At 39.9% G+C, this 19,231-nt stretch overlaps 1 protein-coding gene across 5 annotated transcripts in view; it reads left to right on the top strand.

The window, feature by feature from the left end:
• Positions 1-19,231, top strand: part of HMGA2 (high mobility group AT-hook 2) — a 159,689-nt gene that overhangs the window by 67,317 nt on the left and 73,141 nt on the right. The window lies entirely within an intron of this gene.

The following is a 19,231-nucleotide window of genomic DNA, read 5'->3' as shown; positions in this document are numbered from 1 at the left end:
TGCTGCAGCCTGGCCCCACAGCTGGCCAGCCTCATCCCTGCCCTGTGAGCCGCTGCACCTGTCAAAGCGAGAGAATTTGCATCTCCTGGTGGAGATGCATGAGCAGGAGTTATTCTGATGGATTTCACAGAAGGCAGGAGCCGTTTAGTTAATTTAGTTTAGTTTAAATTAGTTTGATCTGAAGTCCATTGAGAAGCTTAATTTTATCACTGTGACAAAAGTGTCATTTTCCAGGGGGAAAATAAAATCTCTATTTTAGCCACAGAGTATTTATTTTTCCTGTGTTGACAAGCAGAGAGAAGCACAAGGTTCACAGTAGTTTTAACATAAGGCCCTGTGTTCTAGAAGTATCTTACAAAGATGCAATAAATATATTCACTACCAGTAGATGTTTCTGAACATTGCTCCTGGACCAAAAATCACAAAGGAAGTTCTTTTATCCCTGGTCTGTGACAGCACTGTGTGAACATAAGTCATAGATCAGGTTTGGAGGAAAGACTTTGTTTCCTTTCTTTTCTTGCGGTGAATAGTTGCAGGAAAACAGCCTCTTTGTTTAAGAGTTCATCTGCTCAGCCTGTTTATTCCCTACTTGCAGTTTTACTAATCCTTTTTTTAATGACATCATAATCATTTCCACAGCAATTGGTTGTGAGGTTGCAGACAAAGGATTATGAGTTCAGGTGCAGAAGGAACAGACACACTCTTAAGAAACAGGTTTTCAGGCAAATGGCCCCATTAATAAAAAATGAGAGGGAAGGGGAAAAAACCCTGAACACATGATGTACAGTACCGACAGAGGTGATTCAAGCTGAACCGATGTTAGGATTTCCTGTAAGGTCATAATGTTATTTGAAGGCAGTAAAATTATATGAATCTATCAGAAATATATTTCTCACAACCCTATTAGAAACACCAAAGTTGCTATGTAAAGCTGCTGTGTTTGTCAGGAAGAAGTTACCTCCTGACTTGTGTGTTGTTTCCAAACAACTTAAACCCCCAAGGTATTACTGTTATTGAAAAAGACACTATTGATTCCTCTCGGACATGGTTGCGAGTATGATCCATGTGTAGATGACAGTTGCAATGGGTTTCTTGCAAAAACTTCCTCGGATTTTGGGCAGCAAATTTTTCTGATGAACTTCAGTGGCATCCCATTCACTGTTCAAGTGACACGGTGAAAGGATTTTGCCAGGAATAATCTTACCTTTGATGCTGGAAGTTCCCAAATATTTTAGAAGATATTTCCTACTTCCAGCTTCACTTTTGGGTTTATGGCTCTATTTTCACTTCTGCTGCCTAGTGGAGCTTGTAAACCCCACTTGAAGGAGTCATAACACTCATCAAGGTTCAGGAACATCTGCCTTATGTCCTCACCAAACAACCTTGGAGTTGTTGGTGTAAACAAGACAGTAGATGAGGGACTGAGTCCACAACGATGAAGTAGTGTCTGTGGCCATCCTTTTGTGTTTGTATCCCTGTAGTTCTCGTTCTTCCCAGAGCACATTGCCAGAAAAGTGTACAAATCACAGCAGCTCTGAGAGCATGTTTCTTCTTCCTGGCTGCTAACAGAGGTGGAAGTCTGTCCATGCTCTTTCTTTGGCCTTGGTTTGAGGCTCTGTGCAGAGCTCATGGCCCTGATTCACTTCAGACCCTGCAACCACTTCCTATCCCTGTGGCAGTGATCTTCTCATGCCCCCAACCTTCCCTCCCAGGGCATCTTCACCAAAAAGCACTTGGGAAGGGGTAGCAAGTTTATGGAGACTGTATTACGTGGCCAGCATATTCTGGTGGAGTTTCCCTCTCTCTACATTTGTTATTCAGCTTCTTCCCATATCAGACCTCAAGACAGAATTTGTAGTTATGGACATGTCAATTAATAAAGTTGATAAGTTATGGTAGGTCTTGCCTTATTTAATTGCATTTGTGTTCTTCAGGCATCTTTGTCTTACTCTCATTTCCTCCTTCTGATAATGACAGGAGGGGTTTCTGTGTGGGCCAGTCATTCTAACTCTAAATGCTTTCCAAATTAATTTTCCCCTTTAGTTTCCCACGGGCACTATTTCTTAGTTTCTCAGAAATATTTCCCCCAGGATTTGTCTCATTTGTTTTCTAGCATTTCAAAGTTTGGACAGGGACTATTTGCTTCCTGGAGTTTTAATAATTACATCCTTTGTGCCCAGCCATGGCCCGTTAATGGAGTCATACACACTAGATTTCATACAGGAATGTTCTGTTTGCTGCTCCCGAGACAGCAGAAGGGGTTCTCACAACTGGTATTAGAGTGAGAACAAATACAAAATACAAGTAGGGCTTTTCTTGGGCAGTGGTATTGACTGGAAGAGGTTGCTGACTTTTGATTTCTCCATCCTGAGGAAGCATCCATTGTGAGTTTGCCCTTTGTTTTGATGAGCTGAGAGACGAGGTAGAACAATCTTGGGGAGCAGGGCCTTTTGTGCAGATCATTTTAATCAGATTTCTTGTGTAACCTTTATTGTTGTTTATCAGGATGGTACCTTTCCTGTTTAGATCATTAGGCATTTTTAGCAACAGTACAGTTTCTTCAGGTGCTTGAAAATTAAGGTTGTATGAGGGTAAATGTGAAGTTTTTAGGGCTGTTGTAATGGTACTAACGTATTTTCAGGGATGTAGATTATTTTCAGTCCCGGTAGGTAATATTTACCAAACTAAGGTAGATGTATAATTGAGGTGATTAACCGCTTTTCCTCATGGACTGACAAGTCAAGATGAGAGATGATCAGCCATCTCTTGAGCTGCCTACCTGGTCCAAATATAAAGCCATGCCAAGAAGAAGTGAGAGGACTAATTGTAAGGTTCTTGTTTGACTCCTCTTCCCCCTGTTAGCCTGTCATGTTTTCCTTTTTTCACCCTGAGCGAGGTCTTCTGGCCTGCTGTGGGTTGCTATAGGCACCTCTTTCCAGTTCTCTTTCACCTACATAAGCCTGATGTATGGGAATGGTGCTCTTAGAAATATTTACCCTAGTAGGCACTGTTTTCTTTGGGTCTTGTAGATAAAAGAGCAAATCCTTCAGCTTTGTAAGGAAAAGTGCAGGTGTCATCAGGTAGTGTCTGCCAGAAAGAACAAAGAGGATAAAAAGAAAACCTATTGCTTTTATCAGGTACTTCGAAAATCTATGGTTGTCAGTGGATAAATGCAAACATACATGCTCTCCACGTTCCTGGTCTGTGCATGCACCCGAAGCACTCCAAACTCCTGGCTGCAGTTTTTGCAAAGTCATTCACCTTTATATGCACAGAGCCATATTTTAGCTGTGATGTGGGTGGTTATTTTAGTCTCAGTTTCACAGTAACTCTACCTGGGATGATTACACCAGCAACAATGCGAAACATCTTAATGCAAGTAACAATGATGAGCGGCATGGGCTGGAATCCTCCGTGCCCACACCTCTGCCACGCTGTGCTGCACATCGGGGCTTCCTGCAGCCGGGGGCGCTTAACCCACAGGCTCCACGTAAGTCACTTCTGTTTCGTTTCGAGCACCATCACATCTCTGCTAAAAAGTAAACCAACCTTCCTGCAGCTTGTGGAGCTAGGGTTGGAGACAAACATGTTCACTGGGAGGTTTAGATGTTAAAAAATTGAGATTAGTTTCATGTTGTGGGTTAGATTTTTGCTCAGCCTCTCCTTAGCTGCTTCTCTTTCTTAAATGAGTATTTTATTCTGTTAGCTTTGGTGAAGAGTACTTCCAGAGGCTAGTGGGAATGCATTTTAGTGTTCATTTGGTTGGATGTTATATGTGTAAAACCTCTGTGGCCGATGAGTGCATTGTAGTATAATCATGTAAATTACAAAAATACTTCAAGGGACTGCAGTTAGAACACCTGAATAATGCCTTCATTTGTTTGAAGGAGACGTCAGGAGGCTGTGAGTAGCTGTGGTGAGGAGTCATGTAAGGATTAGTCAGATCTGATTTGATCAGAATTAAATGGTGAATGAGAAATGAGAAGAAGACAGTCTTTGTGTGAATTGGATGCCATCTGAGGAAGAACAGATTAAACAGGATGTGGCTTGTAAGGTCTTTAGAAGTGCCTGTATTTGAGCAATTCTTCCACATACGTATACACACAGACAGACATACATATTTTGAAACCGAAGAAATTCCAAGGCAAGAACCTTTTATTATAGATACTAGAAACAGAAAATATTAATATAACATTGAAACAGAAAATATTAAATTGTACATCAAATTAAATTATATAGAAATATAAAATATCAAATTGCATAGAAAGTCATATTGCAGTTAAAATTTTTCAATCCTAGTGTTTTTAAGCCAGAGAGACTCAAAATTCAGATTATAATTGGAGAGCAAACAAACAAACCAAACAACCCCAAGCCTCACCACGTGCTATTTCCCAAAGCTTTGAAAATATGCAAATGCTACTTAAGGTCAGTCAACTTTATCTCCTCCTGATGTCCTTTTCTTCAAGACCAGAATTTTGCTGCCAATCTTTCCTGTAGACACACTTCAGTAGTAAACGTATTTTTTCAGAAGTTACTTTTCACTAGAGCTCTGGCAGACATCAGTGGGGACAAAATTTTAACCTCCCCAGTGAAACCACTTTGTTTTTATTTTCTGTTTGTGATTTTTTACTTCATCTTCGAATAGCTTGTCTTTGAATCTTAAATGCATACCTTCCTGTCATTTGAAGAGAGCTGGTCAATCTTTCTCACTCCCATTTCAACAGGGTTGATCCAACAAAACTAATGGGTCATGTTTTGCCTGAAATCACTGTGGCAGCTCCTGTTTTTGCCTGACAGTCTGGGGAACATGCTCAGGTCTGGAGACTGAGTTGTCCATGGGTCAAGTTCAATGCACAGTTTGTGAGGAGGGCATCACTGCGTTCTACCCAGTGATAGCAAAGTTATTTAATTTTGTATTTCTTTGCAAAAAATGGAATGCATCTTGCTCCTGAAGTAACACGCAATCCAACAGTGTTGATCAACAATTACTTCTTTGTCCTTAGTCACGAAAATCTTGTATCTAAATAGAAAATGATGTGATAAAAATACTTAAATTATGGAATAATATGTATGGAATAACTAATATGGAGTGCTATGTACAGAATATATAAAATGTATGGAATGCGGTAAGAGCAATGTTTAATGATTTGGCAAACAGTCTCACTCTGTGCATGCAGCTCAGGCTGCATTTAATGTGGCGTGTCCTACATGTGGCATTCAGCTCTCTGTGACTTTTCCATTAAGTTCACTGACACGCATGATGGTTTCCTTCAAGTGCTTGGGAAAAGGAAGTTTTGCAGCAACTAATCTCTTTCAGGAAAATAATGATAATGTAGCACTTTACAAAATAAATATGAAAGGTAAATGTTTGGCAGTGTTAGTGAGAAGAGTTAAGGTTAGGTAGATAATAAGAATTGAACAATCCTGTCTTTTACTTGTTTGCATGCTTCTAGTACTATTAAAATTGCTGCCTCAGTTTTTCTTTTAAAAATTGCAAGTTGATAAGCTGATTTAAAAGGCATCTACTTATCTTACCGAGCAAATGAGCAATGATACACTTTCAAGAATACTTGTTAAAGAGTCATTTCCTAGTACCACAAACCGAGGAAGTAATTTTAAATGAGTAACTAGTCGATTTAATAAGTCAGCTAATGTACTCTTTAAAGGAATGGAAATAATTTAATATGAAACTAAAATATTTCATAAAGAACCTATTGTACCTTCATCTCTCAGGCTTGACTCCAGTATTTAAAATCTGTGGAAGTGTTTTCTGTGACTTTAGTGTGGATTAATCAGATTTCTACAAATACATTAAACAATTAGATTGGTTGATCCTTTACAGTACTGTTCTTAGAGGAGATCATGCAGATAGATGGTAATTTTGACCTTTATTAACGTTGCCTTCTATGTTGGTCAGTGGAGATTTGTAAATAGTCATGAGGTGCTGATGTAAAATTGTCAGTTTGCTATTACTACCAAAATGGCTCCTTAAGACTAGAATGCAGTTAGCAGAGCTAAGCAATAAAAGCTGTTTGTTCGGCTAAAGTCCAATACTTTAATTTTAATATGTTTGTCTCTTAGGTTGGGTTGCAAAATGTTTTTTGTGTTTAAATTGAAGATGACAAGCTCTTTTACATGAAAACCATTTCCCTTCACTTGGGCTTCAAAGTGTTTCTCTCATCTATTTTTAAGTGGCATTTGTAGGTCAGACACAAGTATTGCTGAATTATCTTAGCCTGTTGTGATTAAAATCACTTCCTTCATATAACAGGAACTGAATTTTATGGCTTTAAAAATTTTTCCTTTTATGTATTAAAAGTCAGCATAGCAACAGTAATAGATGCACTCGTAGTAACGAGTCGTACAATGAATGCAGAAAACCACCAATGGATATGTATCTTGTTTTCAGTACTTTTTTTCAGTGATTTTTGCTGCTTTCTTCCCTGGGAAGGAATTTTCCACATGAACAGGGCTGAAAATTCACTTTACTATTAAAGTCCTTAATGTTTGATTATAGTAGAAATTGATGTGGCTGTAGAGTTCAAATTGTTTCTTTAGGAATTTTTCTAGAAGAGGTAGCAAATAATAGGAAAACATGGCCTTTCTAAGGTATCCTGTAGGATGCAGGAGCAAAGATAGAATGATTGGTTAAGTATATTATGATTTTTTTTTCCTTTTGCTGCTATTGATTATTTTTTAACAGTAATGAAATTCATGATTCAAAGATGTTTGTAATTAAAGGGTTTTTTTCCGTCAGGGGCCTGAGAGTCAATATGCAGAACAGTATCTGAAATGCTTATAGCTTTATTCTATAAAAGCTGTTAGCAGAGGTTCAGCATTTTCAGCACTTTTAATGTAATGATGAACAAGGACCCAATAAAAACCAAAAGATAAAGTGGATGTAATAGGAAAAACTGAACAAAGGAAAATTTTAATTGAGTATCAGGAATATTTCCAAAAAAGCAAAATGTATTAGGCCATGGAGCAGATTCCCCAGGGCCATACTGGAAACCTCGTTGCTTTCAGGCACTTAAAGAAGAGCTACCAAACTGAAATGAATTTGGCATGAAGCTCCGCTCTGGCTGCTGACCCACTGCTAGATGAGCTGTGGGCAGCAGAGATGGCAGCAAGTTGAGCTGCTTCATTTGCCCACTGCCTTTTGCTGCTCTGGTGGAATCAACCAACCCATCTCAGATGCTCACCTAGAATCACGGCAGTGTGCTCTGGTGACACCCCGCGCAGGAGCTCCCCTGCTTCCTTGGTCTAGGCATTTCTCAAGGTCTGCCTGAGTCTCTCTCACTGTTCCAGATGTGACTTTTGACAGATGGGAAGCCAGATGGCCTCTGCAGCCACGAATTGCCCTTACCCTTCCTCAGGTTCATATTATCCCAGAGGACCAATCCTGACAGCACTACGACATCTGCATTTGCTCTTAGAGATGTGTGCTCTGTGAAAGAAGATGGACATGGAAAGCGTTTTACAATGCCACAGCTTAGAGAGACCTAGGCAAAATAGTGAATGTCCACATTTCTTTCCCTGCCTCAGTTTCTTCTTAGGTTTGCAAGGAAGGAGCAAAGCCTTATGCGAAGTCTGTGATGCCCTTTCTGATGCTTTTGTTCTCTCGTGATCCATGGAGTCACTTTTCTTCTTGGCAGTGAATTTCTGTCTGCCTCAGCTTGTTCTGCAGTGAGACACATTTCCCTCCTGGGGAAACATGCTTCTCTTTCCTGATAAAGCCTCCTATTCACATCAGTACTGTTCCTGTCTGCCTTACCTTCTCATTTTTAAAAGCTTTTCCCAACGCCTAGTTTATTTGTTCTGCTTTTTCTTCTTCTCAGAAATTGGAAAAAATCTGATTGAGAAGAGGTAGAGTAAGAAAGAGCATCTGACCGATTGTGGACAAGCCAGAAAAGCCCAGTGGGACTCAGCCGGCACAAAAAGAGCACGAACGTGCTCTTCCTCTCTTTCAGAGCAAGACAGGCTGAAAGGGCCAGTCAGTTAAGGTTTCATACTCTTTAAACAGTCAGAAACCTGAGGATAATTTGTAAAAGTAAAGTAATCAGTGTCATATTTGGGATTGCAGAGACATGACAACTCTTTCCTCTGTGTCTTTGATTAGGAGATCTAGCCCTCCGGTGTGAAGATGAGATGATAAACCAGGTTTGAGTGGCAGAGATTCAGTGTCAGAAAGAGGAAAACAGGAAATGCAGAGGTAGTGTAGAAGAGGCATCAGAGAAAGAAAAAGACAAAAAAGAGATGGTGGGTGGATGAAAAAGAAAGAGGAAACAGACACTAAAGACAAATGGAAAGAAAGATAGGCTGTAATCTACTGTACAACGTAAAAGAAAGGAAAAGTGGAGCAAAGCCAGAGAGGGTAAGAAAAAGCAAGAGATTACATTGCATTATAAAAAAATGTAGTAGAATGTCAGTGGGCTTTCCTGCAGTCAGTAGACTAGATGGGGTGAGTAGCCTTTCACACTCCAGACTTCTGTGGTTCTGTGACAGTAAGAAAGCAGAATGAGGGAGGGGAGCTCAAAGAAGAAACAGAGAAAATAAGAGTTTGAGCGGCATAAATAAGACACAACTCCAGAGGAAACCTCAGAGTTTATGAGTATAAACTCACAGAATTCTGAGTTTACACTTGCATATTTAAATGGAAAGTCAGTGAAGCTAACCGCTGTGTAAGATGTTACTCATTGGGGAAGCTGTGCTGAGCAGTCCTGAAGACAATGCTCACAGGCTGATCAACTCAGTGTGGTCAGCAGAACTGTCCCACTCTATTTTGGCTTGTTTCCACAGTCTTCAGACCACTCAGCCCGAAAGGCAAATGCAAAACTTTTGCCATTATGATTTGGCAAGTGTTTCTGAAGCAAAGGAAATAGTCATGAGCGTGTTTTGCCCACTGACCTGCCCTCTGACTAAAATGTTGGTGTAGGAGGAGAACTCTTATATAAGACCAATGAGACAGAATATTTCTGCTATTAGTGTCCATGGTTAAGGGGAAAGGGAAATAACACAGAACTAGTTTAAGCATCGTCACCCAGCAAACTGCATGCTAGTATAACTCAAGGAGTATTTAGATAGCATTCCTATCTTAGGTACTCAACACTGCAACATACCTCTGTCCCTTAATAATACCAGCTAGAAAGGCAGCTACCACTAAGAGTCCAGATACTGTTTTCCAGTTTCTCTTTGTTTCCTTCTCTTTCAATAGAGATGGGTTGATTCTTTATAATGGGTTTAACTGTAATGGGTACCAGATAACCAACAATTGTAAGCAAGTTAAGTCTCTGTAACTAATCAGCAGTTGCTAAAACTCTGACATTCCTTGACCATATCTGGTGTGCTATGAGTTTCCAACTTCATTTGATCTTCATCGTCTTTCTGGAAAGAAAATGTATCTGTATTTTCACATCCAGGCTCTCCACCCACTTGTGCCATATGTTCCATTTAAAGTTCCAGGACAGGAAGTATAGTAGAGATACCTTTTGCTTTTACATCTAATGACAATTAAGTGCTTTACATTGAGTCAGATTTTCAGTTTCCGAGTTCCAGCATTCCATAGATGGGTCTTTCAGTTAAAGAAGTGGGACTTAAAGAAGGCTTTGCTTCTGTACTGAAGAGGTTTGATTTTGTAATTTTCCTTCATTACTATCCAAGACAAAACCAGGCAGAATGCCTTTTGTCTGTTGTGGATTTTTATTCCCATGGAAAGATTTCACAGACACAGTCTAATGTTTTTTGCAAATCTAGGGGTCTGTGGTACTGTGACCTTCTCTTATGCAAAGGTGCTAAGCTCTTGGGGCAGAAGCCAGGTTATAAGTGGATGGAGTTAGAGAAGAGTTTGCACAAAATTTCCCAGCTGCAACAAGCTGCAATAGCTCCACTGAGTTATTGTGTTTTATACTGATTGAGGATTCCAGCGTGCTGCACTCGCTACTTAAAAACATTTTTTATAAATTGGAATAAATAATCAGAAAACTGAAGGGCAGCAACACTGAGGTCTACCAGGGTTGTAGAGTCACTAGTCAGCTCCTGTAACCAGCCTTTGTATTTTGCGGAAGTCTTGGTGTCAGTGCAAGCCGTTGAGCTGTGTGCAGCCCACATGTCCTGTAGAAGGATGACTAGATCTGACTGTGTATGTCTGTATAGCTGACATAAATGACTGTATCTGTTTATCTTGCATGCTATTTGCCTTTTATTTTTTTTTATCTACAGAAGATAAAGGCCTCAGGATGACAGACCACAGCCTATGATGCTATTGAAATTGCCAAAAGTTGAAAGGGAGAAACTCAGAATAGCAGTTGTCCCAGACTCATAGTCTTCACAACCTGTGCAGTTAGAAGGCTTCACTTTTTTTACGCTTGTACACAGATACACATGCAAGAGACACTGCACAGTGAAGTACAAATAGGCAAACAGACATTAGGTGCATTTGCCCAACTCTTTTTTAGGTTCATAATAATTAAGAAAAGGTTTGAAGGCCAAAGTTCTTGTCACCATGTACCATTTACAGCTTCACTAAATGTAGCCAATATCTAACAATTATGAACCTAGCCTTTGCCACTTTCGGCATGACACCTCTGGCTGTATTTTAGTGCTGCTGGGGATGCTTTTATCTACAATCAAAACCACATTTCTAGTGTGTTTTAGAAAAATGGCCTTTCTTTTTTTCTCCTGTAAATTTGCTTCAGGAAATAATTGTGGTTGCCATTTATGGTGCTTAGAACACTAACTACCCAATCACATCTACAAATTAGGCAATTAGACATCTAAGAACTAGAAAATGAACCTGTGAAATAATCCTCACAGGTATTTCTGGAAACAAAATTCCAACCTAAGAATTAATGAGGTCAAGCCCTTTCAATAACAGCAAAAAGCCTAGTGCCTCTAAATTAATTTTCTCACAAATGGTTATTGCCACAGTTTTTGTTAGGTGAATGATGATACAAAGATTTGATGAATCTGGAAAAGCAATGACCTGAAGGAGTGATTAACAGTATTGACAAAAGCAATACATGTGTAGAATATAAAAATCTTTATGAAACTAAAGGTAGTATTTTAAAGTGCCAGATAAATGGCCTCTGAAATAGTATCCTGCACGCAAATAAAAATTTGATCATAGCCAGAAGAATTGCAGGTTGGCCCACACTGCTCCGCCAGTTTGCCTAAAGCTGTTGAAGGGTAGATTTAAATATAGGCTTCGGAGTCTTTTCTCTGAAATCTTCAAAGATGTAAACTTGAATCGAGGAATAATATTATGAGGAGGTGAAGTTGATGCCACAGAGTCATCTGATGTGAGCCAGTCAACCAGCATTTAAAGTGCAGCAACAACCAGTTGGATTTGTAATTGAATGCATGATTCCAGAGCAGAGAGTGTTTTACTGGTCCTTGGGAAAAGGAACCTCACATTATCCTGTATAAAAATAGCATATATAAAATCCATACAGTCATAGTCATACTGGGCAAAGATGACCCAGTGAATCATCCTTGTTCTTCTGCTTCGCAGTAATTTCTCCACAGTCATATCTGAGCTCATAAGGAGGAACAGCATAACACTGAGGTTAAAAGGGAATTAAAAGGAAGAGTCAAAAGGGTGACTTTCACCAACAAAAAGACTGCTTACAGTCGTCTTTATGTATAGTATGTATATACCAACTATAGCAAGATTATGAAAAGGCTGCCATTTCTAAGGAGATGAGTGGAGACGACAATTTTAAATAAATAGTCTTCAAAAAGTAGAATTTATGTCCAAATGAAGGAGAAAGGAAAATATGTTTATGTTAAATGTGAAGCATGCTAAATGGGAAGCATTGATGAAACAGTCTTAAAAGGTGCTGAGGAACAGCCTGCTAAAGGCTTGGAAGAACTAATAAAACCACTTGCAAACATGCTGGAAACAGGAGGTCATTGAAGAGTCTGTAGAGGCAATGAATCTTGAAAAAGTAAAAGGAGAGCTTGAGTAAGTCAAGACCACAGGAGCAGAGAGGTACAAATTCTACACACCCTAGAAGAATTTAAGATTTCCAGGCCAGAACCTTATTTACAGAGAATGATTCTGGGGAGCTGACTAATGTTGAAATGCAGGTGAAGGAGTTTTCAAACACATCAATAAATTAGTAGTGACGAATTGTCAGGACCAAATACTGCTCTCTGAAGACGTCAGATCAAACTGAGATATGAAATTTCCAAACTTCCCACAGCAAAGCCCTACCTGTAGGGCATAGAGTGGGTGGCTCAGCACCAGAGAAGGTGGTGACAGCCATTCTGACACCAAGAGAGCTCCTGGAACTACAGGCTAGTAGGTCTGATCACCACACCAGGCAAAGAGATATAAGCTATGAAAAAGAATCAAATTGTAGAGACTCAGGCAAGTATAATATTCACTGGAAGAATGAGTAAAAAAAAGTAGAAAAGCAATAAGCTTTTTTAGATAAGAATTGTGTACCACAATCCTGTCAGAATTCTCTGAAAGAAAACTACTAACTGTGTGGCTAGGGATGGTTCAGTCAGTGTGATGTGTCTGGTTTTCCAAAATAGGGGTGTTATTCATTGAGTGCTTTAAAGGAATTAAGTGGTCAGAGAGTGAGAGAGAAGATCTTCTTCTGGGCTGCTTTGATGATGGAGGGTACGTACCAGTAGGAATTGTGCTGGGACCAGTGCTGCTCAAAATTCATTATTTTGAAGCTGGTTGTGTGAAGTTATGAATTGGTCATAATAAAAAAATAGTTAATACTAAAAGGGATTGTGAGCAGTTGCAGAAGGTGATACTGAATGGCCTGGCAATGCAGTGGCAGGTGATGCTTTGTGTTCAGTGTTCAAGGTGGCGAGAGGCAGCTCTGCTTTCCTTTGGAAAGGCGAGCTCGGAGTTAGTTATTTCCAAACAGGAATGACAACTTGGAGTCAGGATGGATAGGTCTCACAAAATGGCAGTTATGTGACAGCAGTGATCCAAAGACGGGAGTAAAATCTCAATGACTGTTATTAAAGAAAAAGAGACATAATTCTGGCATAGATAACTCAGTGGCACACTTGGATTTTGAGTGGATTTGAACACTACAAATAATAATGGACCTGAAGAAGGGCAGGTGAATATTAGGTTGTTCAGAGGTACAGAATTATTTCTCGACAAGGGGAAATAAATAGACCAGGTCTTCCAACTAAAAATGAGAGAACTGAAGAAGAAATATGACAGATACCTGTGAATCTAATCAATTCTGTATAGGACATGAATGGAAAATCATTATTTATTGCTTCTCAAAATACAACAACTAGAAGACCAACAGAAATTGTTAGTGTAAAAACAAACAAAAGGGAGTCTTTTTTTTCCACACAACACAGTTAAATTGTTGAGCTCATTACCACAGAAGTTCTTTGTGTCAGATGTGTAAATTGGTTTACCAAACTGTTAGACAAATTCAAAGCGGAAAGTAAGAGGAAGAAAAAGGATTTTTACAGACCTTATACAAAAGGTGTTTTTAAACTCAGTGGACTTAATGCCATCTCCCACTGCAAAAATGCAGGAGGTGTCATTCCATATTAGCCACGTGTATTTTTCCTCAGCATCCACTCTGAGCCACTGTCTGAGCTGGCACTACTCTAGAAATAGACTTTATTCTGACTCACTGCAAGTGCTCTTAAGGTCTTAATTTCTAGTTCAGTATGCTTCTATATTATAGGTAATATCTCAATAATAAGAGACTGCAGCTGAAACAGCAGGTCCAACATATTTTACAATAAAGAATATGTATTTTGATGGATGTAAAGTATCTGGGACTCCTGGACTAGAAGTGTGTCTCCAACTTTAGCATCTTTTAATACGAAACAAATCAATATTACAATTTCTCTTAAATGCAGAGAATATGCAGTTGTTTCTCTGTGCTTTCTGTTAGTTCTTTATCTGCTTTAAATATGCCAGTGTATGGTAGTATGCTGTAGAACTTTTCTGAACACTGAATAAAAATATTATAATTTTTAATGATCATGCTGTCCCATAACAACACATCTTCAGTTCCACAGCAGTGTATCTACATCTCCGTTTCCATTTTCTTACATATATATATCCATCTATATGTGTCTGTGAGAGAATAACCCTTAGCAAGTTGCAAGTAAGTTCTGTTGATGATAAGTTTTACGTATTGATACCCAAACACTTCCAAATGTTCAGGGTTATTTATACATAATGAAGTGTACTTATTGGTCAGATAGGAAGAATTGTGAACGTGTTGAATGTCAGGCAGTGTCATGGTAGAGGTTACATTTGGATTCACTGAAATTCATCCCAATAACATGAAGTAATGCACACAGGCAGAGTGAGAAAATAATGCCCTTACTGCACTACTTTTCCCTCCTCCTCCTCCTCAAAAAAACCCCAATGAACCAAACCAAAATAAAAAACACAACCAAAAGAAGTGCAGATATAGGAATTAAAAGCACCTTTTTAAAATGACAGGTCAGATATACCTATGATAGAAATCTGTTGAATCAGCTGACTTTTTGCTCGGATAATTTTGCACAAATAGAATGCAAAAAATTTGAATGATGTGATTCCGACCCAAACACCTTCAGTGGATGCTGGGAGTTGAACTGCACAGCTCTGCTGGGCTGCCAGGTGAGGAGGCAGGTTCCCAAGGAGATGGCAAAAGTGCCCCTGTGGTACCCCCCATGCTTTGCCTTGTATGGGGTGGCATTAGGGATGGTGGGGAAGCACTGGCACAGAGCATCTTCTGCAGTACTGCACAGTTACTGTCTCTACCTTATTAGAAAGCAATTTTTTCCCCTTTTCTCTGGTTTATGTCAGTGGAAGACTGCATAAATTAGAGGTTGTATTCCAATATATTGAACCAGTATAGCCTCTTTAGCCCCTATAACATTTGAAAACATAGTCTTTGCTTACTGCAGCAATGTTTGAGCACTTCCCTAAAGGTTTGTGACCTCAGCTGGAATAGATACAAGGCGGTAATATCACCTTTTACAATCCACAAAAACCAGTCTCCTTGTCCTGCTCAGAGAAGTATAGAAAGTCTTTAGCATAACCAGGAACAGCATTGAGATCTACATCCTTGTTCCCTACGGGGTTGTTCCTCTTCCATCAACTACTGTACCGTAGACATGAAACCTTTAAACAGCAATTTGTGAAATTGTGCACACGTTAAAGTAGATTTATATAATATTTTATGGAGGTTCCATTCAAAGATGAGGGACCAGTTACACATTTAAAAAAATATGTTTATGGTCGGGGGTTAACTCAAGCCATGAAAGCATTGCCAAATAATGCAGTGCCTGCCTCTCTCATGTTAATGTAGTTGAATGGTAGTTTAATTTTTCTATTTTTTTAACTCTCTGGAGAGCAGCAGGTGTTAAAAGTGAATATAAAAACCTACTGAGCGTGCATATCTGTCTGGGGCTCTATGCAGAGACAATGTGATGACAGTGTTTCTGTTTTCACCACGAAATTCCACTCCAATTCCAATTTAGGTCCTGTTACTTGAAGCTGTCAGAAGAGAAACCAGATCCTTTGAGCTCCTGTCGCCTTGGATGAAGGGGACAGTTTAACAGCAGAAGACCATGTCACCATTTGACAGATCCAGGGTTTCCCAAAACAACTGAGATGCTGTTAGGAGCAATTCAGAGCAGCTCAAGGCAAAGGCGGGTTGCTGCAAAACTAATTTAGCTGGGCCTGCAAGTGCAGTGCATGATTCCTTAATGAGAATTTAAGCAGCTTAGTTTAAAAAGCAAACAAACCGTAAACAAAAATAAATCCTTGAGAATACGTACTTTTCATGCTTAGACTTTGAAATACTGGTAACTCAATGAAACAGCCACAGGCTATACTTTTGTTTCTGGTTAATCTCTGTAGATCTGTAAGAGAACAAGGTAAAACCCGCATGACTGTCCCCAGTTTTACCTTATCTCATCTGCCTTCTGCAGAATGAACCTTTTGGGAAGGCAGAGGCCCTGAGGAGAGATTGCAGCTGAGGTGATGTTTTGCAGGGGAGGACAGAGACTTGGTGTGTGGCGATTCCAGCACAGGTGTTTCCAAAATGGGCAACGTTCTGTACAGCCACAGGGAAGGCTTGCAGTCAGCAAGCCAGTGGAGGAAAGGGACAAAAGGGATGAGCTGGGACCACGTGTCAAGCCACTACCATATAGTTCATACCCTGTTTTGGCGGCAAAGTTATGTGACCGGCGTTGGGATGTTAAGAGATAGCAACAGGCTTCTTCCTAGAGTGTGCTGAAAGGGCATGCAGGATTTTTAGGATGCCTGAGGTCACACTGTCACCAGAGAAGTGTTGCCACTCTACATCGAGTTATAAAGGCCAAAGTGAGGGTGACTTCGTATGTGCTGCTTGACCCTCCGGGCAACAGGAATTGTTACTTACCCAAGCAGCTAGCCCAGTGATTAGCAGTTTTATGAAAATAAGAATGTTGCATATAATTTAGTGGACTTGAGACTGTTGTAAGCACCTAACTCCAGATGTGCACCCCAACCACATGCCAAATCCATGTCCAGGCAAAACCCAGGAGTGAACCAGCCCCCGACTCTTTCCTCGCCCAAAACACACACACTTTTCTCCATGCAAAGGAAACCAGAAGGCACAGGCCAGAGGGGAGCCATGGCACGTTCAAGCCATATATCTGATCTGGACAATTGGCACCCCACAGCATTCGGCCACCACTCAGTCTAGACACAACCAAAGGAAGCTTCAGGGCTCCTCCAGACTCCCCTGAGCATTCCTCGGCTATACTGGAGGCTCTCCTCTGCTAGACAAAAATTAGAGCGTGGAGGGTGTGAGCAATTACGAGGAAATTAGGACTCAAACACACAGGAGAGTAAAATGGATAATTGAAGGTGAAGAATGAATTTCAGGGGGATAATCAAACAGAGCAGGGCTCTTTGGCCAGGAGGGAGGATGACCGTAGGTATGATGTGTTTCAGGGGTCTCAAGAGTCAGTCATGGCACACAGGAGGGGAAATGTTCACTGTCATTCCTCTTGCTAACAGAACTGGCAGTAATTTAATAAAAGTAGTAGCTGGTATGTCTGAAAGAAACAAAAGAAGATGCTTTATCACAAAGGCATATTGAAACCTCTTATTATAAGATGTTGCTGAAATGGGAAGTTTTTATGGAAATGCAAAGATTAATTGAACAGATTCAAAAAATGTGATTTGTATCTTGGGCTATTCAATACCAGAGCTTAGGTTCAGGAAGTCCCAGAGCCATAAATCACTGAAAACTGAGGCAGCATTATGGGAAGTATCAATATGTGCTTGTCTTACTCAAATGCTCTTCCTGAAGTGTTCCTCACTGGCAACCATTTCAGGAAGGATACAGGTCCTGATAGTGTAACTGGAATGCCTGTCCTCATCTTTTTAGGAAAGAACTAATGGAGAAGAGGTAGCGTTTGGGATCTGAATAATGATGCAGAGATTTTACCAATAACATAAGACTAGTAACCAACTAAACAAGGCATTGCTGTAATTAACAGCGGAGGATCGAATATACCATATTACCAGTCACTCACTTTCATTATGAGAGACCATTGCAGCCTTGCTCAGACTCTTCGGAGACTCTGTGAGGTCTCTGAGCTCAAGGTGCCAAGTACTGTTGGTTGTCAGTGAAGTCCTTCAGAGAGTACACTGAATTCAAATTGGCAACAAGCAGGATTAGGTCATTTATCCCTCTTCCCCCCAGATGAACATGCTTATTTAGGTCACATGGAAAATGAGTTTCCCTTTAACAGACATCACAAAATTAATACATTATAAACTGTGCGCAGGATTTTGTTAAATATTACTTTTGAGCTGTAATTTTGTTAGGTGGTCAGTTGACTCTTTTTTGACACTGTTTCAGGGTGAAAATTAGTAGTTAATCATACCGCATCATTTGTTTATATTAAAAATGTGCATTCATTTGCTATGCAAATACATATTTATTTGACTAAGATGCTGCAGCAGAATGTGTTAGGCACACAAGATGGTGCTCATGATGGGAGGCTTATTTACTGCAATTCAGCCCCAGCCTGTGACATCTGCTTTTATGTCATTTGGGGCCTTTCTTGAGGTGGGAGGTTTCTGCCAAACTGTGTGTTCAGTTTGTTTTATGAGGTGAGAATAAGAGGATGCTAAAGAGCATTTCTGCTTGTAATATGGGCTGAGGCCTTGTGCTGTTGAGGTGAAATGCATTAACATACTGTCTCTGTTAGCTAAAATTCCCTTGGCATTCTTCAAGCTTGATATAAAAAACTGATTTAATAGAAGAATGGGGCTGATGTCATTTTCTTTTAGGCCTTTTTATCCATGTGGTGTAGGTGAATAATTTCCTAAGGTCTGAATTACAATTAAAAAGCAAAGAGAATTATGTGTACAATAAAATAATATGTTTTACTTGAAAGTGCTTTATATTTTTGCAATTTTTATTTAGATGGGCCAGCAGACTGTAGAGCAGATAGAAACAGTCAACACTTTGTAAGTAATGTAAAATGCAAGTTTGTAGTGATAATGTAAAAATAGTTTCTGTTCCTTGGTGTTGCTCTTCTTTGCCCCTTAGTTGCCATTTATCTTAAAACATCAAAATCTCTCTTGTATAAAATCTATATACGTGATTTTGAAAAGCGCCTTGGTGCCTCCTGTATATAATTTCTGTAACTGTACAGAATTCTTATAAAAGAGAATACATACATCAGGCTTCATAAGATTGGCCGAGAATCATAAGAGACTTAAAAGAGAACCCACTTTTATATTTACCTTCAAGATTTTGAGCTTTTCCTTTAAAAATAGTTTAATGGTGATGTATTCTAATATTTTTAAATATGCATTTGGCTCCAACATCTGAGAATTTAAGAAACTCACGAAGTATCACAGGACACGTCATAGAACTTAGTGCACCAGTCTTTCAAGGTGGTACCTCCCAAGTGGTGTTCTACCAGCCTTCATTCCCATCCTCCCTCCTCTTCAGTGTCCCATCTGGGCTGTTTCTTCTCTAACCTGCCTTGCTGGCCCCGGTAGCCCAGCTGTCCTCTTTTCCTCCCATTCCCTGCCTTGACCCCCCAGTCCCACCAGATGGCACAGAGCTCAGTCTGATCGTGATGTCTGAGGGAATGAACTTGGGCTCCGTGCCACATCTCACCTCTGTTGTTGCCACACCTCACCCATCAGGAATGCTGCATTTCTGGAATGATGATTTTGACTGGTATAAACCAGGGGCACTCATATCCATGAGTATTTCCA

Source organism: Patagioenas fasciata, chromosome 1 (assembly GCF_037038585.1).
Source record: "Patagioenas fasciata isolate bPatFas1 chromosome 1, bPatFas1.hap1, whole genome shotgun sequence".
In the NCBI taxonomy this organism is placed as follows: Eukaryota; Metazoa; Chordata; class Aves; order Columbiformes; family Columbidae; genus Patagioenas; species Patagioenas fasciata.
The sequence above is the reverse complement of the archived record's forward strand: the minus strand, read 5'-3'. Positions and strand labels throughout refer to the sequence as shown.